This window comes from Amia ocellicauda, chromosome 6 (genome assembly GCF_036373705.1).
Source record: "Amia ocellicauda isolate fAmiCal2 chromosome 6, fAmiCal2.hap1, whole genome shotgun sequence".
Lineage (NCBI taxonomy): Eukaryota > Metazoa > Chordata > Actinopteri > Amiiformes > Amiidae > Amia > Amia ocellicauda.
In genome coordinates this window covers 47,701,124-47,714,354 of record NC_089855.1, presented here as the reverse complement: position 1 = coordinate 47,714,354, position 13,231 = coordinate 47,701,124, and the positions used below count along the sequence as shown (strand labels likewise).

At 43.2% G+C, this 13,231-nt stretch overlaps 1 long non-coding RNA gene across 2 annotated transcripts; it reads right to left on the bottom strand.

Moving 5' to 3' along the window:
* Positions 1-774: 774 nt before the first annotated feature.
* On the bottom strand, positions 775-5,530 carry LOC136751625 (uncharacterized). 2 transcript variants are annotated; one of them, XR_010817040.1, is made up of 6 exons: positions 5,117-5,530; positions 4,850-4,959; positions 4,374-4,528; positions 4,073-4,143; positions 3,731-3,850; positions 775-1,962 (listed from the first exon to the last, which is right to left on the bottom strand). It is a non-coding gene; the product is annotated as an uncharacterized LOC136751625 (long non-coding RNA). The 2 variants fall into 2 exon arrangements; XR_010817041.1 differs by having other exon boundaries at positions 4,374-4,502; positions 5,117-5,522.
* Positions 5,531-13,231: the final 7,701 nt, after the last annotated feature.

Below are 13,231 nucleotides of genomic sequence, written 5' to 3'. Positions count from 1 at the left end.
TTATGTTCTTACCCTTTAAGCCACATGTGCCCCAAATAAGCCCACAAGAGTTTTAACAGTAAATATTTCAAATTGTATTGATTAAGCACTTAATATTTTATAGATTATTGAATTCAGACCTCAGATTGAATTGAATTCAGATATTCAATTCTGAGGCCAGTATGTTTTGGATGCTTTTATTGTGTTTGATTGTGTTGTGTTGTATTTTGCTTGCTTCACATGTCTGCTTGTTTATTTTGTAAAGGAATATCTGAATTGTCAAAGAACATACAGTATAAGGTATATAATGCACAGTAGCATCAGTCATATCAGCCCATTATACTAGATGTTCTTTCAGGACAATGGCCAATGTGTGGAGTCTCTTGAGGAAAATCTGTGCAGGATTAAGAGTAAGTCATTCCACTGGATCAAACCCTCATGGAGTCACACACTCTGAGCCACTGAACTGTCTCTCCCAGCGCTGGACAGTTTCCAACAAGCTACTGAATGTTTTAACACAGCTGTGTAAGTAGTATTGCCTGCTGTTTTCCTGCAGTGGTTTCTCCTGCCATTCCAACAGCCAACTGGTGGAATGATCCTTTGAGAAAGTCAAACATTTATAACCTAAAAAAGGCACCTTAATGGAACAACATACCCATGAGTCACAACCATCAAATAGAATCCCCACCATGACTGCGGCTGTCAGTTTCCTATATTTTAATTGCAATAGGTCATCTATTTAAATGTACTTAGATATTATTGGAGACAGGAAGTTCTGTGTTAACATGGCAAGATTGTCTCCCTCTGGTGGATGTATTTAGAGTTTACAGCTGTGGCTAAAGTTAACCTTCATTCATCAGGGACAGTCAGGAGGAAATCACAGCTTTTGAGGATGTTAGTCAGAAGAAAGAGACTGACACATTAATGACCCTCCAAACTGAGCTCGCCACACAGAGCATTCAATATGTAACAGTAGGACACCACAACCAATAGGAACAGTTAAGTGATGCACTCGACCTGCTCAGAACACTCAATTAAACACATTTTAATGTACGACTCTGAAGTGATTTGAATCAGAAGGAGACTGCGGATATCACACAATGGAAATCCACAACTTATGTAATGCACCCAAGTATCAAGCTCATTATCGTAGAATAGGATCCTCAGTTTAACAATATAACTGTCATGGTTCACTGACCAGGCGAACAGGGACCCAGGCGCAGAGCGAGCTCTATCCAGGGAGGGAGGTTGGGGCCGGTAAACAGGAGTAGTAGAGACAGATCTGAAGATGTGGTCAGGTAAACAGGAAGAGGTCGGGTCACAGGCAAACAGGGCAATGTAGAGAATCCAGAGGTAAGCAAGAGGTCAGGAATCCAGGAAGCAAAACAATAGGGAGATCCAAAGAACAGTGGTCAAAGGTAAGCAAGGGTCTAACACAAAGGAGCGAGGAAACTAGGAAAGGCTTGGAAATTGATGCTAAAACAAACAATGACTTCGCGTTGATCCGGGGTTTCATCTGGGCTTGTTGGGAGTTGAGTAAGGGAAATAAAGAACAGGTGCTAGGGATAATGGAATAATAATGTGAGAGAAGTAAAGGGTGACCTCAGGTGGTGAGTTGGGGAAGGTGCAGACTGGCAGCATGACAATAACAATGCTGTTGGTATATTGCGTTTTTTTTGCAGGAGACTGATTTTACAATAGGAGACAAAATGCCATCAGTTTGTCAAGAGTATTTAATCTTTTATATTTGCCCTGCTCTGCCTGCGTGTTTTCTGGCCAGCAGGATGTCAATGCAGAACACGGCTCCTCTGCCTGCCATTCGCTGGGCTCAGTGATGGGAGAGGTGAGGCAGGAGAGGGGACAGAAGACTCTGGACTGTAGAGTCTGCACTGCAGCTGCTCCTTCTCCAGGCCCAGCTTCTGAGTGTGCTGGGACTCCTTGGCCAGCGCCTGCTGCAGTGCGGTCAGCTCTCCTGTCAGCTGCCTGAGGAGCAACACAGGACACAGCAAGTGTTCAGGACATGGCAAACAACACACACCATGTCTCAATCACATTCCACATACACGCGCGTCTACTGCATATGCTTTGATTTCACAGGGAGAACAGGCAGAAGACATAAACCAATGCTTTAAAAGTGCACTGACAAGACTTATTTCCGTTTTAAGAGCCCTCAATTCCTAATTTCCTGCTTTGTCTGCTGTGTTGGTTTCTTCCACTGTAACACGTTCATCTTCATATTATTACAAACACTTGCAGTGTTGCATCTTCTTCAGCAAGAGGTTCTTCTCAGTCTGCTGACAATAAAGATGAAAGGATTTCCTGAGACATTAGACACAGCCGCGCTGGAACGACTGACTGAATAGAACTCTCCAAAGATGGGTGTGTCACGGTGGCACTCTTAAGTTTATAGCTCCAACTACGCCACTGGGGATTTGCACCCCAGAAATGTTTCCTTTCACCAAATGCTGCCCAAGTTCGACATATATTTTAATGGGAGGCACACCACCGACCAAACACCCCAGCATAGGCAGCACGAATCTCAAAGCACCAGTAGTTTATTCTCAGATACGAGCTCTAAAACACAAGTACAATTTCACAGATAAAAAAAAAATATATATATAAAATGGATAGCAGCAAGGGTCCAGTGCATCTCTGGAAGTGGCAGCCCAAGAAATCAAGTTGCCAGTCGATCAAATTGGAGTCTCTACAGTCTTGAGCCAGTCAGTCCTCCACAGGCTCTAGCGCTTCCGTTTAGGGCTCCACTCCAGACCATTAGCTACTCTCTCCTAGGCTAAGAAAAATAAAACCAGCAATCACCGTTCTTAGCATTATAAAAACTCTGGTTAAAATAATCTAAAATCTTTAAAACCAATCCTAGATTCAGCAATAATCAATACGGTACAGTCACCATCATAGTATAACATGCGTGTGTAACACTGGGACCAGCTTAAAACAAATAGCGGGTACTTTAGTCATATAGAGTCAGTAACCTTCAGTTCATTAGCATTAAGCCAAACGACTCCCGGGCTGCATCAGCGCTCTCTATATATTGCACAAACATCACACATTACACACGGGGAATCACTTCACTTGGCGGAAGGGCTCGCCGGCTTGCCTTCCTGCTGTAGATAATCGCCTCCCCTCGTATGTTGCAGTCGCCTCGCCATCGCCTGTGCTGTACTGTGCTGTGCTGTGCTGTGCTGTGCTGTGCTGTGCTTCTCACTCGTCCGTCCGTCCGTCCGTCCACACCTGAATCTACAGTGTCCGCTCCGTGCTGCGATACGCCTCTCTTCCCGGTGCCGGCTCCCGGTTGCGGACTTCCCTTCTAAGCCTTTTTCTTCCCCGCTTCCTTCCTCTCAGAGGGCAATTATACTCCAGGGGGCGAGACAACCCCCTCCATCCAATCCAATCCAATCCCCACTCAACAGGACTGAACCAGAATGTCCCATTGGTTCATATTGGCTCTGGGGAGAGCACACTCTCCAGGTGTGGCGTATAGTGCATTCACGTCAGTGGAATTAGTGTTACAAAAAAAATCTTGTGAAATGTAAGTATACAATAACGAACCATTTAAAAAAAGCAATAGTAATAAATCAAAATATACAAATAAGTGCAAACGTGAAATAACGAAAAGTGCTTAATTATTTATGCACCAACGTCACCCTGTGACACGTGTTTCCTAATTGAAACAATTCTTAAAAGCAATTATTGATTATTGATATGAACCTGAAAACAAACGTTTTGTCCTTACCAGGGATTGCATCTGGTGCTCTTTACGGCTGAGCTCTTTGACCTGATGGCTCTTCATGCAGATGACCGAGTGAAGGTTCTGCAGCTCCTGCTCCCAAAATGCACCCAGGCTGCCATGGGTCTGAAAGAGCAGATCAGGGACTTGGCAAAGACAGCAAGACAGCCACCCAACAAAGCCAGCATTTCTGAAGTGATGCTAAGAAACTGTCTCCAGTTTCTATGTGAAGTTTAGACAACTACTGTCCTAGTCTGCCCTTGACCTACGACAGACTCCAGGGCTATACAGAATCATTCACGTGCTTTTTCTCAACGCATGTGAATACTACATACACAGTCAACATACCTGAATATTAATCCACAGGTCTCATCTGAAGATGGACTCTTGAGACTCCTCTGTGTTGTGAACATGCAGCTCTGTGGACACATATGAACACACACACTGAGACTTCAGGCTCCCAACATAAGAACCTTTCACAGGCTGACGTGATGCTTCCCGCGTGGGTTTAAGGGACACAGCACTATTGCTGTTGTGCTTCCCTGGTGTGGAAAGGCATATTTCACTGTACAAGAGGCAGAACTGGGAAATCACTGGTGCACAAAGGGAGCTTAACACAGACAAAAAAAAACACAAGAGTTATACACACCTTCTATTGCGTTGTTGTTTTCATGTGCGATTATTTGTTCACAGGGATCACACCGAGCACGGAGCTGTGCAGGGGTGACGGATTTCAGTGACATGCAGAGGATGATTGATTGTCCTTTCATATACAAGGCTGGTGGAGAAAGACAAGCTAGAAGCCTGACAACCACAAACAGACAAAGCAAACCAATAAATGAACGCACATACACACCAGGCCATGTTCCCAATTATATTCTCTAATGACAAGACATTGCTGACTTCTTAAGGCCGACAAGGATGATTATATATTACTTTTCGTATTGGCTTAATCTCTTTCAATTTCTTGGAAATAACATTAAACTAAACCATTCCACAAAGCAGGACAGAAAGATTTGAATACTTGGGTGTTTCATTTCACTCTGGGGCTTGTCAGTGACATAAGCAATAGTCAAAGTAAGTGCTTCTGATTCAGTACTATTAATAAAGGGACAGTAGAGATACCTTGTTTGCAACATCCTGTGTAGCTCCCTCCAGTAGTCAACACGAAGCACGAGGTCTTGGTTAAAAAACGGGGTTTTATTTCAACAACATATCCTGTCAACCCGTGAGAACTGGGTTGAAAGAGAGAAAAAAAATAAAAGGAAATTATAAATACAATGCATGTATGTATGTCTTGAATACAGTTTGTGCCGTTATAGTTACACACTAGTTAACACAAGCTATGCACATGAAATATATCACAGACAACTGGATACAAAAGAAACATACCTCGTAGGCTGCTTCCTACTTAGGAGGGGCTAAATCTCAAAAGCCTTCTTCCTTGTCTTCTTTACTCGGATAATATACATTTAGATATCTTTATATTCTTAATATTTACTTAGCTCGGAGAGCTCTTGCGATGCTATGTTTTAGCTCTACACTTTAGATGTTGTGCCCCCTTTAATTACGTGCGGAACACAAGGATGGCGCTAATTAGTTCCGCCTCTACGATATCCTATTAATTTTAGGTAGGAACCAAAAAAATAGTCACAAACTTAACTAAAGCTGAGAGGCAGTTACATCCTGCCTCACCCTCTCAATCTCCTCTCACTGGAACCTTAGCAGCTCCTCTCTCTCCTGTTTCCCAGCAGCAAGAAGGCTTTCCCGCAGTTCCTGCAGCTCCCTCTCATGCTGGTGCCGTAACTGCGCCAGCCCTGTGGCTCGGTCTAAGCAGGGCAAAGACACCAAACAGCAGCTCAGAACAGCAGAGAAATGCAGCTGGCAAAAGCGACTCCACAGAAGGAGTCATTTCTTCATACAATGAAAACAACTTCAAAGACACTGTATTGACCACCCAGAGTATAAGGTATTCTTCAAACAATTACTGCAGGCACTTCAGCTCTCGCTACAGGGAACCGATATTGTGCACTGGGATACGAACACAAAGCCAGTGACATCTGGAGTTTGTGTCATAAGGAGGAAATCAAACACCAATGCACGTATAAAGGATACAAATATGTCCTTAAGAATAACATGAATTCAGAAATTATACCCCATCAACTTGTATATGTTTTGATGTTGCTTTCCCCCTATTTACTTTTTGATAGTAATTTATAGATCATTTATATTTAAGTTTTAAAAGGCAGCCTGATGGAATTGTTTCTGACCTCATACCACGAATAAACACTTTGATGTGAAGTTATCAACAGTGAGTTAAAGAAAGAGTGATCTACAAACTTACCACATCGATCCTGATGGTTATTAACCTCTTTGTATCCATCTGTTGTCTAAAATAAAATGAACAGTATATAAGCAGATATTCATCTTGATATTGCGTTTTGACTTCACCAATAGTGGTTAAATGCATCTCACTTTGAGGCAACTGCTATCTCATATGCAATTGGCTCAATGATACCGTGATAAAGATAAACAAAGGTCAATATATATTATATAGGGGTTTCGCACTGGGTTTGTTTGCTTTGAAACAATGTATCAGTGTGCTAGCTGTTCACACTTGCCTTGTGTGCAATACAAATGTGCCGGGTTCGTTTCCAACTGAACTCGGTTCGTTTTCTATTAATAAAACAACAGATATTTACACTTCCCTGCATTGCATATTGGTATTTCATAAAGACAGTTATGCTTTCATATAGATTTCGGGTAGTATTGTATACATTCCTCTCACCCTTCACTGCGCCTCTCTCCCTCTGTGCGGCTCAATCCGAAACCCCAGGTGCCGCCTTCCGCAGTGGAACTTCGAATCGTCTATCCAACAAGGCAAGTCCACCAGGGCAAACACTTCCAGGTACGCTGTCAGTCCAAACAGGCCTCGACCCTCACCGGCTGGCACCCTCACAGCCCGGACTCGGACTCGGACTCGGACTCGGACTCGGACTCGGACCACCTCACCGCTGCTCTCCTCTGTTCTGGGCACTCCAGCCTTTATCTAATGCTGAGTGTCAACAGGTGTAGTGGCTGTGAGTGAAGGGTGGGGCGCTGCTCAGTGAAACAGGTGTCCGTGTCAGTGTCCCATGCGTTACTGTAAAATTTGAACAAGTGAAACAATCAATCAATCTATCAGTGAAACAAAAGAAACAATTAGTGAATGTAAGGGTCAAATTAACAACCAAAAAATAGAAAATACTACAAGTGCAAATAAAGTTAGAAAACACACTAAACCTTGGCAGCCTCTGTGACATATGCATCGACTCAGTCACAACTTGGATATTGTCAATTAAGTGCAATACTACCACTATACCACCTCCAATACCCCCAGCACTACTATTACTAATAATCATCATCATAAAAATGTAAATCATTTCCCAAAGTGTTAACAAAGTTATACATTGAAAAACAAACTTTATTTTTGATATAGATGTAACTTGTATTTGCTTTTATATAAGTATAGGATCAAATAATATTTTGAGGTTCTTAAACACTTAGATAGGAAGATAGCAAGATAGATATTTAATTAGTAATGGCTAAATTCTAAGAAATTAGACACTAATGTCCCAGATCTTGATTTTACCATTACTGTACATTTTTATAACACTCTTGTGTATAATATGGTATTTTCTCCCTAGAGATACAAGACAGGGTGGGCAATTCTGTTATTCATGTCCAGTGCCCGGCACATACCCTTGCCCATTTGCCCTGTCACTCATAAAGTGCCCTTCTGTAATGCTGCAGTGCCCCCAGGATGACAATTCACCCCCCTTCCCACTCCACAAATCACCCCTCCCACCCAGAATTCATCAGCAGTGTCCCTTTTCTGAATTCCATCCCTGCCCTCCTGGAACTGTGTGCACCGGCCTGTACAGTGCACTGCTGTGGATACCGACGCCTCTTACAGCACATGCTTGTCATGAAATATCACCCTTTTCAATCAGGGACTTTCCTACATTTTAGATTCCAGTGCAAAGAACTGTCTTTTAAAAGCCACACAGAAGCGATACAAACTATCAGTCTTCAGGGTGGGGTAAACATGTAAAGCCTCTCATCTCTGTTGTCTTATATCACACACTGCACCTTTCTTTAGCATCTTTACTGCATAAATACACATCTATTTACTAGATTGCCTGTATGCTATAGGAGCCTAACCGTCTCAAAGTGCAGGCAGAGCATGAAGTAGCACACACTGACATGGGCAGAAACCTTGAATGGATCTTTACTGCAGTGCATTCAAAGTTTCTGTCCCTGTCTACAGTGTTGTTCAATACTTTCCAGTGTTATCTACTGTGATTCTAAAGTAGTGCCTTTAATTTAAAGTTAAATCCACGTCCAATATTTGTTTCATTCATGCTAACTGTATGCTTAACATTATTTTACAGTAAAACCCAGTACAGTTTGAATGTGAATTGCTGTAAATGTACCTGATGAGACTGTAGAGAAGTTTAAGGAACTGCACCTAATTTTACACTGAAATGTCTGGCAGCTCGGCAGCCCATCTTTTTATTTTTACCGTACATTAACAGTAATGTTTTTCTTTAAAATGGAGTCATCCACTTAACCTATTCTTAAATGCATTTCTAGTGTACTTTTACTGATATTCGACACAAAAACTTTTAATGACTGGTAAATGCATATCAAATGATGGTTCTGTTATGCAATTCAAGTGTTATTTAACTCATTACACAAATAAACCTGTTAATCCAATCCACATAAAATAATGCTTGTCATTTGTTATTCGACTTACTTTTGCTTTTGGTTTGCTTTTTTTGATAATGTCTGTCCATTGTTCAATGCTTTAAACCCATAGATGAAAAACTATTTATCCTTATTCATACATTTCAGTTAATATCTCTCTGCTTTATAGCAACCCAGATAAAAACCACCTTTGATTACTAACATTTATAGGAACCAATCCTATCCAGTATATATATATATATTTATATTTATGAGTAAGCATGCCCATCATCTGCAATAGAAAGGGTGTCAGGTGGCATGCTTGGGAAGAAATCCCTTCTCTGGGAATTAGAGGTACAACAGTCCTTCATAGCTGCACTTCATAGCTGCACATAGCTGCACAGTGGAGATGAATGAACACCAGGAGTCAAAGCCTCACCTTTAAAATTTCAGAAATAGGCCAACTATTCATACACAAAATATACATATTTGTACATATGTAGGATTACTACAGTTTAGAACATAAGAAGAACATAAAGTTTACAGACAAGAGTAGGCTATTCATAACTAAGTGATCCAAGGATCCTATCCAGTCTATTTTTAAATTTTCCCACATTTTCAGCTTCAACCACATTGCTTTGGAGTTTGTTCCAGATTGTGATGACTTTCTGTGTGATGAAGTGTCTCCTGTTTTCCGTATTGAATGTGTTGAAGCCCAATTTCCATTTGTGTCCCCGAGTCCATATGTCCCTGCTGATCCGGAAAAGCTCCTCTGGTTTGATGTGGTCGATGTCCTTCATGATTTTGAAGACTTGAATAAAGTCCCCACGTAGTCTCCTCTGTTCCAGGGTGAAAAGGTTCAGGTCCTCAGTCTCTCAGTAGGACATTCCCTTCAGACCTGGAATAAGTCTGGTTGCTCTCCTCTGAACTGCCTCTAGAGCAGCGATATCTTTCTTGAAGTGTGGAGCCCAGAACTGTCCACAGTATCCAGATGAGCTCTAACTAGTGCATTGTACAGTCTGAACATCACTGCCCTTGTTCTCAATTCTACACTTTTGACAATATACCCTAACACTCTGTTTGCCTTTTTTATTGCTTCCCCACATTGTTTGGATGGAGAAAGTGAGGAGTCCACGTAGACTCCTAGGTCTTTCTCATGCGTTACTTTGAGAAAGTCCCTTTGAATAACTTGTGCTGCCGAGATTGTATCTGCTGAGCCCCCTATTTCAGTATCACCTGCAAATTTGACAAGTTTGCTAACTATCCCAGAGTCCAGATCATGAATATAGATTAGAAAAAGCACAGGCCCTAGTACTGATCCCTGTGGAACTCCACTAACAACCTCACTCCAGTTAGAAGTGACTCCTCTAATCGACACCCTCTGTTTCCTATACATCAACCAGTTCATAATCCATCTACTTACATTTCCTTGAATGCCTACAGCTTCCAATTTGAGGATCAGTCTTTGGTGTGGAACCTTATCAAAAGCTCTCTGAAAATCTAAGTATATCATATCATATGCTTTCACATGATCTACAGCTGCAGTTGCATGTTCACAAAACTCCAATAAATTAGTAAGACATGATCTGCCTCATGTTGACAATCTCCAAGAATATGGTTTCATTAAGATGCTCTTCGATTTTCTGTCTAATAATTTTTTCCAACATTTTACAGGTGATGCAGGTGAGACTGATTGGTCTGTAATTTCCTGGCTCAGTTTTGTCCCCTTTCTTGTGGATTGGTATGACATTTACTGTCTTCCAGTCAGTTGGCCCATCCCCTGTTCTAAGTGTCATTTGTAGTAAGCGACCTATAAATAATTTCCCTCATTTCTTTAAGTACTGTTGGAAATATCCCATCTGGCCCAGGTGATTTGTTTGTTTTTAATTCTGCTAGTCCCTTTAGTACCTGCTCCTCATTTATCCTGATCTCTCTTAGGGTTTGACTGGACTGATTGTCAACCTGTGGCATGTTATCTGTTTTTTCTTTTGTAAAAACCTCTGTGAAAAACTCATTTAGAACATTTGCCACATCTTGCTCAATCTGTCTTTGGAAACCATGTTCTGGTGCACGGCCGCTGAGCCATTTCATTGGCATCATAGCCGATACGTTGAACTAGGCTATAAGAATAATAGTAAGCACATGCGCATCATACACTGTTAAAAGGCATGCTGCAATTTAAGCAATCTGTTTGAATGCTCTACTTGATTGATTTGCTGGTGTTTTTGCTATAGGCCTCTGCGGGAGGCAGATCATTTGAAATACCGTTGTGTCAGTTTTGCTGTCATGCATAACTTCAGTGAGCATGTACTGGGTCATTAGCTGTGTTTCAGTGCTTCTGTCAAGAGACTGAGCTATATATTTATGTTTTATAATACAGGCTATTGCCTATAATTTGCAGATTAAATAGGGTGTTTTTTGACCGCTTTGTGCTTTCCATGGTGCTGATCGATTTATACTGGTTAATTTCTGACCGCCGTCCATGGTGCTGAATGTATTGGCTGTATTGCGGCTTCTCTGGTAACAGCTTCAAATGTGCCCTTAGATTAGTTTCTACTCTGCTGTTACAATGTTCAGTAATATTAACACACAGCCTTAAAAACACAATTATTTTAATTTTAAGGTAAATATGGGTGGTGATAAGGGCCCATCATTTTTCTTGGCACCTGGGCCCGTCCTGATTAAGCTACTCTACCGCCCAGCTTCCCTTCCCTGTTCAGTATTTAACCCCCTGTTCCCAGCACTCAGCGCTAAGTCTTGATCTCTCCCTAGAGTCATTTCTAAGTGTTCCCCCTCTCTTTGTTTTGCTACTATTTTGTGACCTCTTTTGCCTCCTTTTGACCATAGCCTCTCGGATTGCACTCTACTGACTTGTTTGCCCGATCACCTGACTTCCTGCCTGCCCTCTTGACCTTTCTTCTTGCCATGCCCTGTGGATCCCTTTTGCTGGCCCTCGACCCACGCCTGTACGGCTACTCTGTGTCTCTCCGCACCTGGGTTCTGCCCTTCTGCCCCTCGCCAGGTATTACAGTAGTAATGCAACAGGTCAAACCAGACACTGTAAACATCCAGGTATTGTTAGTGAAAAGAAAATGGTACCCACAGACATGTATTAGAAAAGTCACAACCGTATTTCCTCAAGTACTGTTAAGAACTGTTTAGTTAAGTTATTAACTAGTTTACTTAAGTTACATAGACTGTTTATATGGTTTGTTGTTTAGCTACGAATTGTATATCTTGCACCTGTATTGTCGGAAAAGCAGTGACTGTTTGTTAATTTGTTAGTGAATTTAGCCAGTAACCTAGCGCACTCGACACGCCCTGTCTGCAATCAGAAGCGTTACACTGTGTAGGCTGTGATTATTTAGCATTTGTTTAACATTACTATAAGCTATTGTTCAGTGTAACTGCGTGTATCTGGCACTGTCTTTGTCTGTATTCAGATATGAAGCGACCAGTAATTGTGCTATTAGCAGTCCTGCGTGGGAGGGAGGGCCATCCTGACCAGCCTTGTGTCATTCAACGCAACACAGGTGTGCACTGTCCTCATTAGTTACAGGTGACGTATTTAACAGCCCCCCACCCCTCTGCGCTAGCAGTCAGCGCCAGCAGCCTCAGTGCCCCCCTTCTGAAGGGCCCCACTTACAAAGGGCAGGGACTCCAGTGAGGAGAAGACTGTGAGGAGATGCTGCACAGCAACAACAGGCAACCATGACGATCTCTCCAATTCCTGTCCTGCTCTCTCCTTCCTCTCGGCGTGCACCTGCGCGCCATTGTTTCCCTAATCCCTCCAACCTCATCTCTCTGCCTCTCCCCTCCTCCTCCCTCTCCTCTACTCCACTCTCTGGAGGCTGTGGAACTGCCACTCAGCTTCCAACAAGGCCGACTTCATCTCTGCCTTCGCCTCCCACCAGTCTCTGGATTTCCTCGCTCTCACCAAGACATGGATCTCCCCAGACAACTCTACCACCCCTGCTGCCTTATCCTCTCACTTTGTCCTGTCCCACTCCCCTTGTCTTACTGGGCGGGGAGGAGGAACAGGGCTCCTGCTCTCCCCTTCTCTCCTCTTCTCTGTCCCCCCCTCTCTCTCCTCTATCTCGACCCACAGCTTTGAATTCCATGCAGTGGAAATCACCTCTCCCTCTCACCTCTTCCTTCTAGTTCTCTACCGTCCACCTGATCCACTCACCTCCTTCCTGGATGAACTCGACTTTCTTCTCTCCTCTCTCCCCTCGCTGTCCTCACCTACCATCCTCCTGGGAGACTTCAACATCCACCTCTCCAACCCTTCCCACTGTGCCGGACTTCTTCCTCTCCTTCACTCCTTTAACTTCTCTCTCTCCCCATCGCCCCCCACTCACAGGGCTGGCCGCCAGCTAGACCTCATCTTCTCAAGAGGCTGCTCCCCTTCGACACTCTCCGTGACACCCATTTCCTTCTCCCTTTCCCTTCCCTCCCTCCCCTCTCCACCCACTCCCTCTGTCACCTTCCGCCGAAATCTCCACTCTGTCTCCCCCTCCACCCTTTCCTACACTGCCCTCACTCTCTTGCCTTCCATTGATTGTTTTTCAAATCTATCTGTCAACTGTGCTACCTCCTCTTTGTTCTCCTCCCTCACCTCCTCCCTTGACTCTCTCTGTTCTCTCACGTCTCGTCCTGCCCGTCCCTCCCCTCCTCAGCCATGGCTCTCTGCTGTTCTCCGTGCAACCCAAACTAGTCTGCATGCCACCGAACAGAAGTGGAAAAGGACCAAACTCCCAGCCGCCCTCGAACTCTACC